The sequence below is a fragment of the Dryas octopetala genome, chromosome 6 (genome assembly GCF_963921425.1).
Source record: "Dryas octopetala chromosome 6, drDryOcto1.1, whole genome shotgun sequence".
Classification (NCBI taxonomy): Eukaryota; Viridiplantae; Streptophyta; class Magnoliopsida; order Rosales; family Rosaceae; genus Dryas; species Dryas octopetala.
The window spans coordinates 18,621,130-18,636,129 of NC_141371.1; the positions used below are offsets into that span (position 1 = coordinate 18,621,130).

General features: G+C 39.3%; 1 non-coding gene across 1 annotated transcript; it reads right to left on the reverse strand.

Moving 5' to 3' along the window:
- Positions 1 to 8,291: 8,291 nt before the first annotated feature.
- LOC147283028 (small nucleolar RNA R71) lies at positions 8,292 to 8,402 on the reverse strand. The gene has a single exon (XR_015123202.1). It is a non-coding gene; the product is annotated as a small nucleolar RNA R71 (small nucleolar RNA).
- Between the last annotated feature and the right edge of the window lie 6,598 nt (positions 8,403 to 15,000).

A 15,000-nucleotide genomic window follows, 5' to 3' on the forward strand; every position in this document is an offset into this window, starting at 1 on the left:
ATTCAAACTTACAGAATTGAAATGTACACTCCGGAATTGAAAGCAAGCTCTCACACTTCTATTAATATCAAGTCTTAACAGGAGACTTGTTTGCACACTTACACTCTTACAATCTCACACTTCAGAAAACTTAAAAATTATTGGATGCTTACAACTGAGACTCCTGCCTCTTTAAATAGAGAGAAAGGAAAGATCCAGGCCTAACAGCTGGCCCGACAAGGAATCTTATCCTTTAAAAAGCAAATAGTAAAAGGTGGAGTGGGTACAACCACCGTGAACAAAAGTCAAAAAGTAAATAGTAAAGTTTTAATTATTTTACAAAAAGCCAAAGCACCGAAAGAGAAGTGGGACCAACAGAGATGCTGATAAGCATCACAGGATTTTTCTTTACTTTTAGCAAAGTTACTTGATTGGAGTGAAGACTCCAAAATAGTCATCCTCGTTATCATTGTCAGAGGTGATGTCGAAAGAAGGAGCATCAGCGTCTGACCTTTTACCAGTTCTTCTAAGGAGTTGGTTTCTTAACTCATTGCATTCAGCCTCAAGATGCCTCAACCTGTCTGAATCAGAGGAAGAAGATGATGAAGAGGATCCCAAAATATCTTTAACCTTTTTAGGTTTAAAAGAAACTCCCTCTATGGGTTTGGAATTAAACTTGTCCCACCACTTGACACAAATGGAACGGCGGAGGTTGGGAATGTAGATGTCTTCATCTTCATTTGGTAGGGAGACAGTATAGGACCATTTGAGGATCTAAGGAACACTGTAAAGATACATGAACCACAACCCAATTTCTCAATTGGGAACAACATCTTGATTAAAATTTTTAAATCGGGTTAAACTGTCCATGACTAGAGTAGGAATAATGTCTGGAGAATGACCCCAAACAGCATACCAGGCTTTTAGCCAGTTTGGTAAAGGCTTCAGGCCAGTTGTTTTAAACTGGAGAAACCAAGAATGGGTAAATTCTTGGTTTTGGTAAATTAAAGAGACTTCCCAAGCTTTAACATAGTCATAGTAATCAAAACGATTTGGGATAAGTCCCTGTTCCACATTGAAACGCTGTTTAGCGAAAAGGGATGTTCCCCATTCATCAGGTGTGATGAAATCACAGATGATGAAATGAGAAAAGGCAATAATCCCTCTATTTCTGAAGTGATGCTTAATTTGTACCGAACCACAGTCTATTAAGACTGCCTCGTACCATTCACGAGTTTTGTTGCCCAATGCAGGGCTATAGTGATTCACCAGGTACTTTTTAGCAACATCTGGTGGAGGATTAGTTAAATCCTGATTTTCAATTATTGCAACAGATACCTCCAAAGAGGGATAGTAAGAATTCCTTTTAGGCTCCTCGGGCTGGGGCTCTCTAAGCCACTGGGTGTGCTGTTGAGCTTTCTTCTGTTGCCTCTGGTTCATTCTTGAGCCTGAACCTCTCCTAAAATATGAACCTCTCCTCATTCTTGCCCTGCAGAAATTCTCTTGTTAGAAAATCAGGGAGAGAGTTGTCCTCCCCTTTTATGTATTCTATGTCAAAATCAAAAGCTGAAAGAATGGCCTGCCATCTAGCAAAAATTTGTTTGGAAGCTAGGTTTTTAACATATATCTTTTAGTAAAACTTCTTTGGCAGCTTTCCAATCAACACGTATTAAAAAATTTTGGTTTAACAAATCACTTTCGAATTTGGTAACTGTTAAAACGATAGCCAAAATTTCTTTTTTAATTGTGGCATAATTCTTTTGGGCACTATTCCAAGCTCCTGAAGTGAATCTGACTAATTCTTCCTTTTTTGAATTTAAATCCTTCTGTTTTAGGATTCCTTCGTATCCTTTTTCTGAAGCATCTGTTTCCACAATTTTGAACATTCCTGGTTTAGGAATGGATAGGCAAGGGAGTTCTTTGACATGAGCCTTTAAGGCTTTTACAGCTTGGGTATGTTTTTTATCCCAAGGTGGAGGGTTCTTTTTCAACCTTTCGTATAATGGCTTGCTTATTTTAGCAAGATCTTGATAGAAGTCTGAGACATAATTTAGACTTCCCAAAAACCTCTGTAATTGCGTTTTGTCTTTTAATTCATCTGGGAATTTGTCAGCAAACGCAGTAGCTCTGTCAATAGGAACAATTGTTCCTTGATCAATGTTGTGTCCGAGGAACCTTATTTTAGTCTGAAATAAGACTATTTTCTTGCTTGAGACCACCAACCCTGCATTTTTCACTACCTTAAGAAAGATGTTAACATGTTTAAAATGCTCTTCCAGAGAAGAAGAATAAACTAAAACATCATCAATATAAGTAATAGTGAAAGAGGAATAAGGATTGAAAATATCATTTATGATATTTTGGAATTCTGATGGTGCATTTTTGAGTCCGAACGGCATAACATTCCATTCGTAATGCCCGAAGGGTACAGTGAAAGCTGTTTTGTACCTTTCTTCTTCTTTGATCTGGACTTGCCAAAATCCAGATTTCATATCAAATTTTGAGAATATCACAGCTTCATGTAACCTATTTAACAAATCCCTTTTGTTTGGGATAGGATACCTTATCCATCTCAAGGATTTATTTAACGCTTTATAATTAATTACTAACCTTGGAACTCCGCGTTCAATTTCTGCTGCTTTCTCTACATAGAAGGCCGGACAGCTCTATGGGGATTTACTTTTTCAAATTAATCCCTTTTTTAAGAGATCCTCAATTTCTTTTTCACATAGTTCTAAATGGGCTTTATTCATTTTGATGGGCCTGGCCTTAGAAGGTATCATAGACTCTTTAAAGTCAGGTTCATAAGGAAGACTAACAATGTGTCTTTCCCTGTTCCAAAAGGCTGTTGGAAGATCAGAGCAGACTTCCATTGTAATAAGATCTTTTAGATCTTGTACTTTCTTCTCAACCTTTGGATCTTGCAACATTTGCATAATTCTTTTGTTTTTAATTTCTCCTTTTAATGACATTATAAACTTCTCTTTTCCCTTAATAAGGTTATTTAGAGAATTTACTTGCCGAACTAAGGGCTCTATCATGAAAGGGAAATTTACCTTTATACCTTGTATTTTACCTTTAATCCCTGTTTGATCTACAGAGATGGGTCCTGACTGGTAAAGAGTGCTGAGAAAGGGTGTTCCCAAGATGCAGGCCTGGTTCAGATCTTTAACCAGGATAAATGGTGTGTCAAGACAAACCCCATTATTACAGACTGCTGAGTGTGGTAGCTTGTATTTGATGTTCATCTTTTTTTCGTTGGCTACCCTTAACTCCTGACTGGTCTTGCTAAAGAATCTAGACGGAACCAGTCCTTCCCTCAAACAATTTGAGTCAACCCCTGAATCAATGAGGGCAACAGTGCGAAGATAAAAAGTTTTTTCATTAACATTTGCTATTATTGTTACCTCTGTACACCATTTTTGGTATATAATTTTCTCAATGCTCTGTATGTGTTGGACTAAGTCTTGATTTTCTCCTTGTTGACTAAGTCCTTCTCCAGGGAAGTATTGATTGAAGTCTTCTTCATTCACTTGGTGGGTCTCTAAGACCTCCATCCTTGTTTTAAGGAGTTTGACCTCTTCTTTGAGTTGATTGACCTCAGTTTTCAGGTCAGCAACTGTTACCTCCTTTTGTTGTGGCCCCTTGATTCTATTAAGGACTTCTTGAAATGAGTAGGGTTCATAAGATTTTTTAATCTTATCTTGTCCCCTTTTCTCTTCCTGCTCAGGTTCCCATTTTAGGGTATCCAAGTATCCTTCCAAAGCTTTTCTTTTCTCGCCTGGATTTTCTATCCTGTCAATAAAGTCTAACAAAAAACCATCTTGTTTAGTGATAACATTAATGGTTTTGCAATTACAGTTATCCTGGCTAGAATCAGATTCCTCAGAGTCACTAAGGCCTGCAATCTCATTATCAGAATAATCAAAGTTTAAAGACAAGTGTTTAATTTGTTCTTTAAGCTCATCACTTATTTCTAAGGAATTTATTTTTTCTTCCATTTTACATTGACTTCTGTAGTGACCTACTTTTCCACATTTAAAACAGATAGGGGCTTTACCTGAGTTCCTACCCGGATATCTTTTCTTGGTAGGCTCTTTTCTGCTCTGGAATGGGCTTTGGAATAGTTTTGGCCTTTTAGCCTGCTTGTACCTATTAGGTATAAATTTGGGTTTTGACTTCTTTTTCTGTGATGGGCCCTTTTCAGTAGTTATCCCAAACTGTTCACAGAAATCACCCATTTCTTTTCCTTTAAGGAATTTCTCTTTTTCAAGCTGCTTTTTTAGCTTCATATCTATGCATATGGCTATACCTTCCGCACAGATTTCACTGTGGAGTTCTCCATACGTACAATTTCTGAAGGGGATCGTTCCACCATATTTAGCTTTTAGCCTTTGCCTAACCTTTTCTCCGAAGAGCGGTGGTAATCCGGAAAGAAATTTCTCTTTCCAGAAATCGGAATGACAGTCATCTCTAGTGAAGACTCTAGCCATAAAAACGTCTTTATACCACCTGTATTCAGTAAGGCTTGCACATTTTAAGTTCATAAGAACTTCTCTAGATTTATCAGCCATTAACCTTCCTGTCTCTGCAAAATGGAGAGTTAATGTATAAATCAGAGTATTAACAGCATCTCCTTCTGCTGTTTGGGTCATGGTTTGCCCTTCAATCTTGACAACTGGTTTAGTTGCACTTAAGATTGCCTGTTTATCAGCTTCTGGTAAGAAATCCCACCAACCCTTTAGTTGGCCTGCAAAACCTGCAATAATTGCTCCCGCAATTTGTTTTTCTGTATTGTTAGAAGAGGCTCTATAAGCAGTGGCTAACATCATCATGTGCTTAAAAGTATCAAGAATTTGGTACTCAGTCTTACCATCGATATTCCATTCAACAATGGAATTTCCATCATACCTTGCAGAGTCATTGTACCAATTTTCTTCATACTGCATATCTACAGGTGTGGGCCTATGGTAGTAATTCCTTGTAGGGGCAAACTGGCGTTTTCCTTGAAAACCATAACTGGACCTTGAATTATAGGTAAGCCTATTAATATCTAAGGATGAAACATGATTTTTATCTTGTTCATTGTCAGAATCCAGGAAGGCTTCTTGCATCTCATCTATCTCTGAATCAAATCCAGATTTAGATAAGACATTTATCGTTTGTTTTTCTTTTGTTTTCATTTGTAGATTATTTAACCTATTTGTGATTTCTTCAACTAATTCTGACTGGTTTCCTTTTGAAAGTTTAAATTCTCCTAAGTCTGGTGGTGGTTTAAAGATAGATTTATCTGTTTCAAAGACCACATTAGACTTTAAGTCTTCCTTTTTAGGAGCTAGTTCATTTAAACTATCCTCAATTCTACTGGTTTGTTCTCCTAAGGTCTGTAAAAACAGATTGGCATAATTGCTCTGTTGCACTAAGGCATCGATATGTTTATAACAAACCCTAGACTCGTTATCTACTCCAGAAAGTGACGACGCTTTAACTGGTGTAGCTAAACTACCAGATACAATTATAGGAGTATTTGGAGGATGTACTGACCTTACTTTGTCTCCTTCTTTGGTAGCCCATTCTTTAATGGAGCTTGTGATAGTGTTAATTGAAGCTTTTAGCTCTTCACTACCATGATTTTGGACCTTATGATAGAACCAAACCCAAAAGGGAATTTCCCTTTTAGTATTTTCCATGTAGGAAGTCCATTCTGCATGGAAAGAGATCCTTTGCATATTGTCAAAGTTCTCGTGAAACCAGGCTCTTTTAAGCCTATGCTTTGGGCTCATAAACTCTGCTTTTAAAGCTTTGAGATCATACTGGAAATGGGATGGGCCTTCATCTTCTAAAACATTAATTTGTGGCCCAGTATAAATCGGTCCCTGCACATCAGAAAAGGTTGGCCCAACTGGGTCATCCTCTGCATTAGATTTCTCAAAATCAGTATAAATAGGCTTACTAATTAATCCTTCTCTCTCCGTTCCAACCATCAAGGGTTCATCCATGGTCCTGGATGAGACAGATCTTGTAATGTTACTGGACGGCTTGGTGGGTTTTCTGAATAAGAAAACCTGGAGTTTGTGGATGTTTCAAGACGGGTGGATCTGTCTTTGGGACCGCCACATTAGATCTTTTTAGATCTGCTTGAAACATAATTGTTTTTCCTTCCTCATGCAAATCCTTTGCTCCTAGACATAAGGTAGTCATTGCTTTATAATAGATCCTGTAAACAATGGCCATGTTCTCAGATCCTGGAATCATATCAAATCCATGGGACTTGATATTTAGAGTTAAGGCTTTCAGGACTTCTTTGTCAGTTAAGGATACAGAGAAATTAGGAAAAGAATTAAAAAATATAGGACCTTCACTTAGAGAGGATTCAACTACTCCAAGTAGAGAATCAGAAAACTTGTTATGCCTTTGATCCCTTACACAGACCAAGACAGAGGTATTTAAACCTGTTCTTACCAAAGGTTTTACCGCAACCTGGACTACACCTATGTGTAGATATTTGAATTTTTTAGAAATATGCTGATTTAGCATACTTGGTGTGAATAACTGGAAGTTGTCCTGAGCATTGGAGATAGGCACTGTCCTTTCTGTCGTTTTGATAACATAATCTGTCCTCCAGTCGAAGGTACCTTTTCTGTATATCTCCTTGGTAGGAAAGGCTGGTATGGACCAGTTCTGGAGCTGCTTTTCATAGTCAGCAAAGACTATTTCTTTGGTATTATTTAGCTTCATCTTCCCTGAGGAGCTAGCTTCGGAAGATCTGGACAGATTTCTAAAGACATTGGCCATATAAGAGATTAGAAAATAAAAGTGTTTGATTCCTGAACCTGAGTTACTCCCTGGGACTTACCAACGGCTAACCCTGCCTTCAACTGCCCTTCACTCGTCAGATCTCAACATTAATATCAAACTAATATCCCCTACTACTATCTCCCCTGAAAAATGGCTGTGATACCAAAACTATCCCAGGTAAAGGGGAAGGGTTTTAAAACTGAAAAATTAATCTTTTTTAACTTTAAAGATTGGCAAAGTCCAAAGATATAAACTAAAAAGTACAATCAGGATAAATTGAAATGAACAGACAAATAGAAGAACAGAAATTAAATTGATCATTCAAACTTATAGAATTGAAATGTACACTCCGGAATTGAAAGCAAGCTCTCACACGTCTATTAATATCAAGTCTTAACAGGAGACTTGTTTGCACACTTACACTCTTACAATCTCACACTTCAGAAAACCTAAAAATTATTGGATGCTTACAACTGAGACTCCTGCCTCTTTAAATAGAGAGAAAGGAAAGATTAGGCCTAACAGCTGGCCCGACAAGGAATCTTATCCTTTAAAAAGCAAATAGTAAAAGGTGGAGTGGGTACAACCACCGTGAACAAAAGTCAAAAAGTAAATAGTAAATAGTAAAAGGTGATGTGTGCGTGTGTTTCCATCTTCCAAAACCCCCCATTTAGTTATTCTAGTGATTAATTGCATTGATTTGTTGCTTATTAACCATTCCCTGTGGGATCAACCTCGTGCTTGTACGCTTTGCTATTGATGTGATTCGTGCACTTGCGAGTAAACTTAGAATGAGATAATTGTTTATTTTATTCTAAGAAAACACATTCAACAAGTTTTTGGCGCCGTTGCCGGGGAATGGTGTCTAATATCAATGAATTGGTTTAATTAGTCATTAGAATTAGGTTATATTAGTTAGATTTCAGTTTTGGTTAATTTTTAGGTTTTAATAAATGCCATGCCTTTATTTGCATTCTTTCTACTGATTGTGTGTTTTTCTCTTGATTAGGTGTGTTTATGAACCCTGAGCTTGTTGCAAGGTTGGAGAGGCTCAAAAAGGAGACTTTAGGTACATCACAAGTCAGCCCGCAACCTAGTGCATCAGATTCGAGTAGTGAAGAGACTGAGAGTGTCGACATGGCTGAGACAAACGAGATGATGCCGCAGCCCCTAAGCCATTTTTCAGCACCTTCGCTGCCCACTCAACCATCTTGCATTCGGTATGCAACCATAGCCACTCATTTTGAAATCAAGAGTGGTCAAATTCACTTGTTGCCGAGCTACCATGGGCTGAATGGGGAGGATCCGATCCACTTTTTAAAGGAGTTTTCCGGGGTTTGTGAAGCCGCACAATTGAGGGGCCTGAATGCCGATCAGTACCGTTTGAGAATGTTCCCTTTTGCGCTTAAGGACAAGGCAAAGAGGTGGTTGTATTCGCTGCCCAGTGGTTCCATTTCGACATGGGATGATCTTTCGAGCAAGTTCCTGAACAAGTTTTATTCCATTTCCAAGACAAATTCAATTCGGAAGGAGATCCTTGGATTTGTGCAGAAAGTGGACGAGCCATTCCATGAGACTTGGGACAGATTCAATGAGTTACTTACTAGCTGCCCACACCATAACTTATCTCCTTGGCATGTGATTTGTTGTTTTTATCAGGGATTATTGGAGAGAGACCAAGCCAAGGTGGATTTGGCATGTGGTGGTGCGTTCATGTCAAAAACGGAGGATGAAGCTACAGATTTGTTTGAGTCACTCTTGGATTTGTGCAGAAAGTGGACGAGCCATTCCATGAGACTTGGGACAGATTCAATGAGTTACTTACTAGCTGCCCACACCATAACTTATCTCCTTGGTATGTGATTTGTTGTTTTTATCAGGGATTATTGGAGAGAGACCAAGCCAAGGTGGATTTGGCATGTGGTGGTGCGTTCATGTCAAAAACGGAGGATGAAGCTACAGATTTGTTTGAGTCACTCTCTTTGAGTTCTCAACAATGGGATTCCAATCGTTCGAGAGGAGAACCAAAGAGAGGGTTATATGAGGTGACCGATGTGCCAAACACCATGGAGGGACAGATTTTGGAAATCAAGACTATGGTGCAAAAGTTATCTTTGGCTCAAGAGAAGATGATGGGTATGCAAGAACAAGGAGGTGATGTGGAACACGTGAATCAGGTTGGGAATTATCCTAGGGTGCCATATGATCCATTTTCTAACACTTATAACCTTGGATGGAAGAACAACCCTAATTTCAGGTGGAGCAACAACAATGGACAGCAAGCTAGTGGGAGCACCAACAAGCCATATATGCACCCTAATGTCGAGAGGTCTAGTTTGGAGGACAAGATTGCTCAGATTGCTCAAAGCACCACTTCCCTTGCTCAGAGTACCAATGCCTTCATGAACCGTACTGAGCAGCAGATGCAAGCCAATTCGAAGGCTATTGCACATTTGGAGAGTCAAATGGGTCAGATTGCCACTACTTTGGGTCAGAGAGAGAAGGGGAAATTGCCGAGCCAGCCCATCGTCAACCCGAAGAATGAGGAGCATGTAAATGCTATTTTGAGGACTACACCAAGAAAAAGAGTTAGAGTGGTCAAGACTAAGGAGGTGATTGAGATCATGGATAGTGAGGAAGAGGAGGATCCGGAAATGATTGAGGAGAAAGCTGATACACGTGTGATTCCCCTCATTCCGGACATCGACATCACTAAGTTTCCAGCAACCATGAGGGAGTTGAAGTCTATTGAGAAGAAGGTTGAGGAGCAAGGGCATAGTCACAACGTTCCTAGGGAGATTTGTGGTTATCTCTTTGCATCTTTTCCAAGCAAGAAGAGGGATCCGGGCTCGTTGGTCATACCATGCAGCATAGGGGAGTATGAGATCGCCAATGCCTTAATTGACAATGGCTCAGCTATCAATGTCATGCCGCTGGTTGTGTTCAAGAGGCTTGGATTTGTGGAGGCTGATTTGCAACCGTTTGATTTGAACATTCGCTTCGCCAACTCTTCAGTCGAGAAAGCCCGTGGTATGCTTGTGGATGTTTTGGTTAAATGTCGTAAATTACTAATTCCCTCTGATTTCATAGTGCTAGATGTGCCGAGACTTCCGGGCGACGTTTCGATTATTCTTGGGAGACCATTTTTGTGCACCTCTAACATGGAGTACAAAGCAATGGAGAGTACCATGAAGATTCGGCACTACACCAAGCAAGAGGTGTATTGTCTCACTTCCGAGATGCCACAAAGCGAGGAGATCACTTTTTATGGAGAGGAGAAGTCAGAAATGGAGAGCTTCTTCAGTGCGTTCTTAGGGAGTGCCGAGAGTAGCAGTGGTAAGAAGAAGGCGATGTCAGGCTGAAGACAGAAAAACAAGTGCTTATTGGGAGGCAACCCAAGTTTTTGTTTCGAATAATGGAGGATGAGTCATTGAGGACCAAGGAGGCCGCGCCTACCCTTGGAGTGTCCACGCTTGCGTACGCAAGTAAACAGTTTCTTTATTTCGCTTCATAAGACAATTTTTCATTTTGGTGTGTTTATTTGGTTTTTGATATTTGCAATTTCCCGTTTCGCTTAATTTGATCATTCTTGCATTTATTTCATATACATTGAGGGCAATGTATCATTTAAGTGTGGGGGGAAAGGCATTTGTCACTTGTTAGTGTTTTTAGGTTAGAACAAGTGTTTAGGGTGTTTTAAGTGTTTTTGAGTGTTTTCAGAAAAAGAAAAAAAAAATTTCCGTTTTTAGTGTTTTAGGTGTTTTTACGTTAGGAAAAAAAAAAACATTTTTCGTTTGTTTTTAAACTTAGGGTGTCAAAACCCACATCAAAATGCACGTTTTCGTTAGATCTCATTCACCTTAGTGATGGATGTGATTCTTTAGAAGTGTGCGACATTGTTTTAAAAACAAAAAGTTTTTGAGTAATTTTGGTTGTTTCAGGTCATTTTGAGTCCCCAACTAATTGATTTGAGTGTGCATGATTGTTATGAGCATGTTTTAGTATTGTGTGTATATTTGGTGTTATTTTCATTCTAATAGTGTTCCATAACATATCTTGCAATTCTATGTCATTTGGCCTTGTTGATATGAATTTAGGTTGTGATTAGCATTACTAATGATTATATGCATAATAGAGTAGACTTGCATGACCTAAGTGAGCTTTTGAGCCCTGTTCTTCAATTCTTGAGTGTTGCGCGCCACTCTGATTCTATCATTGTCATATAAGTCGTTGTTTTGATCTCATTGTCTTTCATTTGGTCATTTGCTTGGAATATGCATAATCTTGAATCAATGAGCTAGAACTCTTTTCTTGTGTACACAAAGCATATCGTATTTGCATAACTCTTGAGAAATGAATTTAGGCCCTGTTTGTGTACCCCAAAGCCTGAAAGCCTACCCATTACATGTTTTATCCTTAGTTACCCATTTTGAGCCTTTTAAGCCGTTTTCTTTGTTACCCCATACCAAACCCTAAGTTTGGAGGTGTTACACCCCTTTTACCCGTTTTACCCTTTTTATGGTATTGCAAGTTGTTTATATGTTGATTGAGGTGAAAAAGAAGTGAAAATGCATAGCTTATACAAAAATGTGTCAGAAAAGTATGTATGCCGTGCCCAAAGAAAAGAAAAACAAAAGAAATCAAAGAAAAGAGATGGGACGGTTTCAAAAGAAAAAGTGAGCAAAAAGAGTTCAAATTGAGCTATGAAGTGCAAAGAAGCAAGTGTACCTCAGAATGTTCTAGTAATACTTGCAATTCCATGAATTTAGCCCTTTGTGTTTCCTTTTCATTTCAATACCCTATCCTAGCCTAAGCCTTCGTTATAACCATATTAAAGCCCTAGCTGATCTCAAGAGGTGTGTATTATACTTATGTGGAGTTTATTAGAGAAGGGAGCCTATGGTTATTGATTCTATTTCAAGCATTTGGATTCCTTTCATGAGATCGGTATTTCTTTCTAAAATGTGCCTTTATTTCATGTACATATGTGAGCTAATTGTTTTTGTTACATATTTCCTCTCACATATACTTAATTTTGAGTGCACATATCAACCCAATTCTTGAGTGCTTATCATTGAGAGTATGCCATAGTGAGGATTGAAGTTGAATCTATTATGTATGTATTGATTTAGTCTTGTTTTTCTAATACTTGGATTTGTGTCAAGGATGGCCTATATGACAATAGAGGAGCGAGGTATGTTATTTGAAATGTTATCAGAATTTGGAGAATACAATTTATATGCCTTGCTTTCCTATGTGATTAATGGTTGTGCGCATGAATTTAGTTGTTGGGATGTTGGAGTCAGTCTTGAGTCTTTTCTTTCCTTTATTTGCTCGAGGACTAGCAAAATCTAAGTTTGGGGGTGTGATGAGTGTGCATTTTGCATCACTTTATGATACTAATTTCTTAACCTAGAGTGTTAGAACTCGATATTTTGTGTTTCTTGTCTTGTTTTTGTGTTTTCAGGTCAAATGAAGCAGAAATGAGAAAAAGAAGCAAATGGAGCCATTTTGGGACATTTTCTGGTCAAACTAGGAAAACGAGTGAAATCCTGGTCAAACCAGGAAAAGTGCAGAAATCCTAGTCGAATGAGGATTCCTAGTCACACTAGGAAACATCAAGTTCAGAACCATCATTGCAGAGCCAGAAATGTGAAATCCTGATTCGAACAGGAAATCCTGGTTGAACTAGGAAACCTAACCCAACTAGGGAAAGGAGTCCTAATGACACTAGGAGACCCCAGGGGCAATATGGTCATTACGAGAAGTCAAAATGGATAAGGAATCTCTCATGAATCCTAGTTGCACCAGGAAATGTTGGTCACAGTCAACTCTACAAAGTCAAGGTTCCAGAAGCTTCTAGAAGGTGGTGGACATCCATGGAAATGAATGGAGGGAAGAAATGAGTTTGAATTCAAATGGAAATGAGGGGCAAAATGGGAAGTCAAAAGTCAACGGCCCATGGGCCTAAGGGATGCCGAACCAAGATGGGCCATGCATGCACATGCATGGGCCCAAACCCTAGCAGCCCAAAGTCCATACGTAAGGAGCAAGATGGCAGCCCATGCATGCGCATGCATGCCATGCAAACCCTAGCAGCCAAGGAGCCCATGCGCAAGCCCAAGATGCAAGCCCAAGGTGGAAGCCCATGGAGTGAAACCCTAGCCCATCTTGTGCAAGCCACTTCAGCCCAACATGCAAGCCCAAAGCCCAAGACCAGCAGCCCATGCGCAAGGAAGGAACCCTAGCTAGGCTAGGCGTGAATCACTTAAGCCCAAGGAGCAGCCCATGCCGCAAGGCCTGATTCACCCTAACCCTAGCTGCTGCCGCAAGTCACCTTCTCCTTGCCTGTCAAGGATTGCACCTCTATAAATATATCATGTACTTCAGAACCCTAGAGCCTCTTACCTCCTGTTAGTTTTATTTTTCAGTTTTAGGTTTTTATTTTCAGAAGTTAGAGAAAGTGAGAGAGAGCCGAATTCAGAGGGATTTAGAGAGAGAAGGTGGCGTGACAAGTGAGAGAGAGAAGGACCAGCCTGCTACCGCAAGCCTTAGCTCACCTTGCCGTGAGTTCCTCCTGCTTGCTAGGTGCCTCCTTCTTCCTCTCTCCTTGCCGCAGCCACCCTAGTGTTTGCATCTCTGATTTTGTTTCTTTTTCCTTCTAGTTTTCTATTTTATTGTTGGTTTATGCTACTGAAATTAATTAGTTTATGATTCTGATTTTATTTAGTGCATGGTTCTGATTTCATTTAGTTTATGCAATTTAATTTAGTTGTTTAGTGTATGTTTTTAAGTTTGTTCACTTTGTGTTTCTGATTTCTTTAGCAAGCATGAATTGGGACTTTGTTTATTGTTTCTGTTTTGTTTTATTTACTTTAAATATGTAGGTTAGTTATTCTATCTTGCATGTTAATCGTAGGTCGATTAATGGATTTGCATGTTCTAACAAATCGTTTATCCGTCTCTTGGTCTGTTAGTTTGATGTTTGCATGTATTAAATTTCCACTATCTTTTAGAACCCGTCACTAGTTGTTTGCATCCTTTGACTGGCCACCTTAGGGTAATTGCATCTAGTTTATTTGTTAGGTTTAGCTGTGAAATAGTCAAAGACACTAAACCACAAGTAACAAGGGAATAAGGGATTATTCTTGGTAGTGGGGTTGGGCGACCTCTATAAGGAAATAGTCAAAGCTTATATGTTGTGCATGTTTGACGTTCTCATAAAACTTAATGACTCTTGCATGGGTAACAGCTGCCTTAGCTTGAACTAGAGAACATGTAGGTTAACTGGCTAAGGAAGGCCCAAGAAGCTCTTAGTTTATGCATTAGGAGAACAATTGCGAGAAAGTAACTAGCCAAACCTTTTTAGCAGTCAAACTTTAATATGTTGTGTTCAAATTAACTGTCATTAGCCTTGGATGGTTATTGCATGCTTATCTGATTTGAACCGAAAACTTAACATTGCAAGATAGAATAAAGGGTGTGTGCGTGTGGTGATGTGTTTGTGTGTTTCCATCTTCCAAAACCCCCCATTTAGTTATTCTAGTGATTAATTGCATTGATTTGTTGCTTATTAACCATTCCCTGTGGGATCGACCTCGTGCTTGTACGCTTTGCTACTGATGCGATTCGTGCACTTGCGAGTAAACTTAGAATGAGATAATTGTTTATTTTATTCTAAGAAAACATATTCAACACTTGGCAAATTATTATCGGCGGTTTATTAAAGATTACTCAAGGAAGGTGAATCCCTTGACTGATTTGCTACGGAAAGATAACAAATGGTGCTGGACAGAAAAAGTGTGAAGCGGCGTTTGAGAAAGTGAAGCAAGCAGTAGCTACGGAACCTATCCTTAGGCTGCCTGACTTCGAGTTGCCTTTCGAAGTTCACACAGATGCTTCAGACCGAGCACTTGCAGGGGTGCTGGTCCAAGAAGGACATCCTATTGCCTTTGAGAGCCGAAAGCTGAAAGATGCCGAGCAGCGATATTCAACTCATGAGAAGGAGATGGCTGCAGTTGTGCATTGCTTGCAAGTTTGGAGACACTACTTGCTGGGTACTCATTTCACGGTGGTGACGGATAATGTGGCTAACACTTATTTCAAGACGCAGAAGAAGTTGTCTCCCAAGCAAGCACGTTGGCAAGAGTTTTTGGCTGAGTTTGATTTTGTATGGGTGCACAAACCTGGGAAGCAAAATCAAGTGGCAGATGCGCTGAGTCG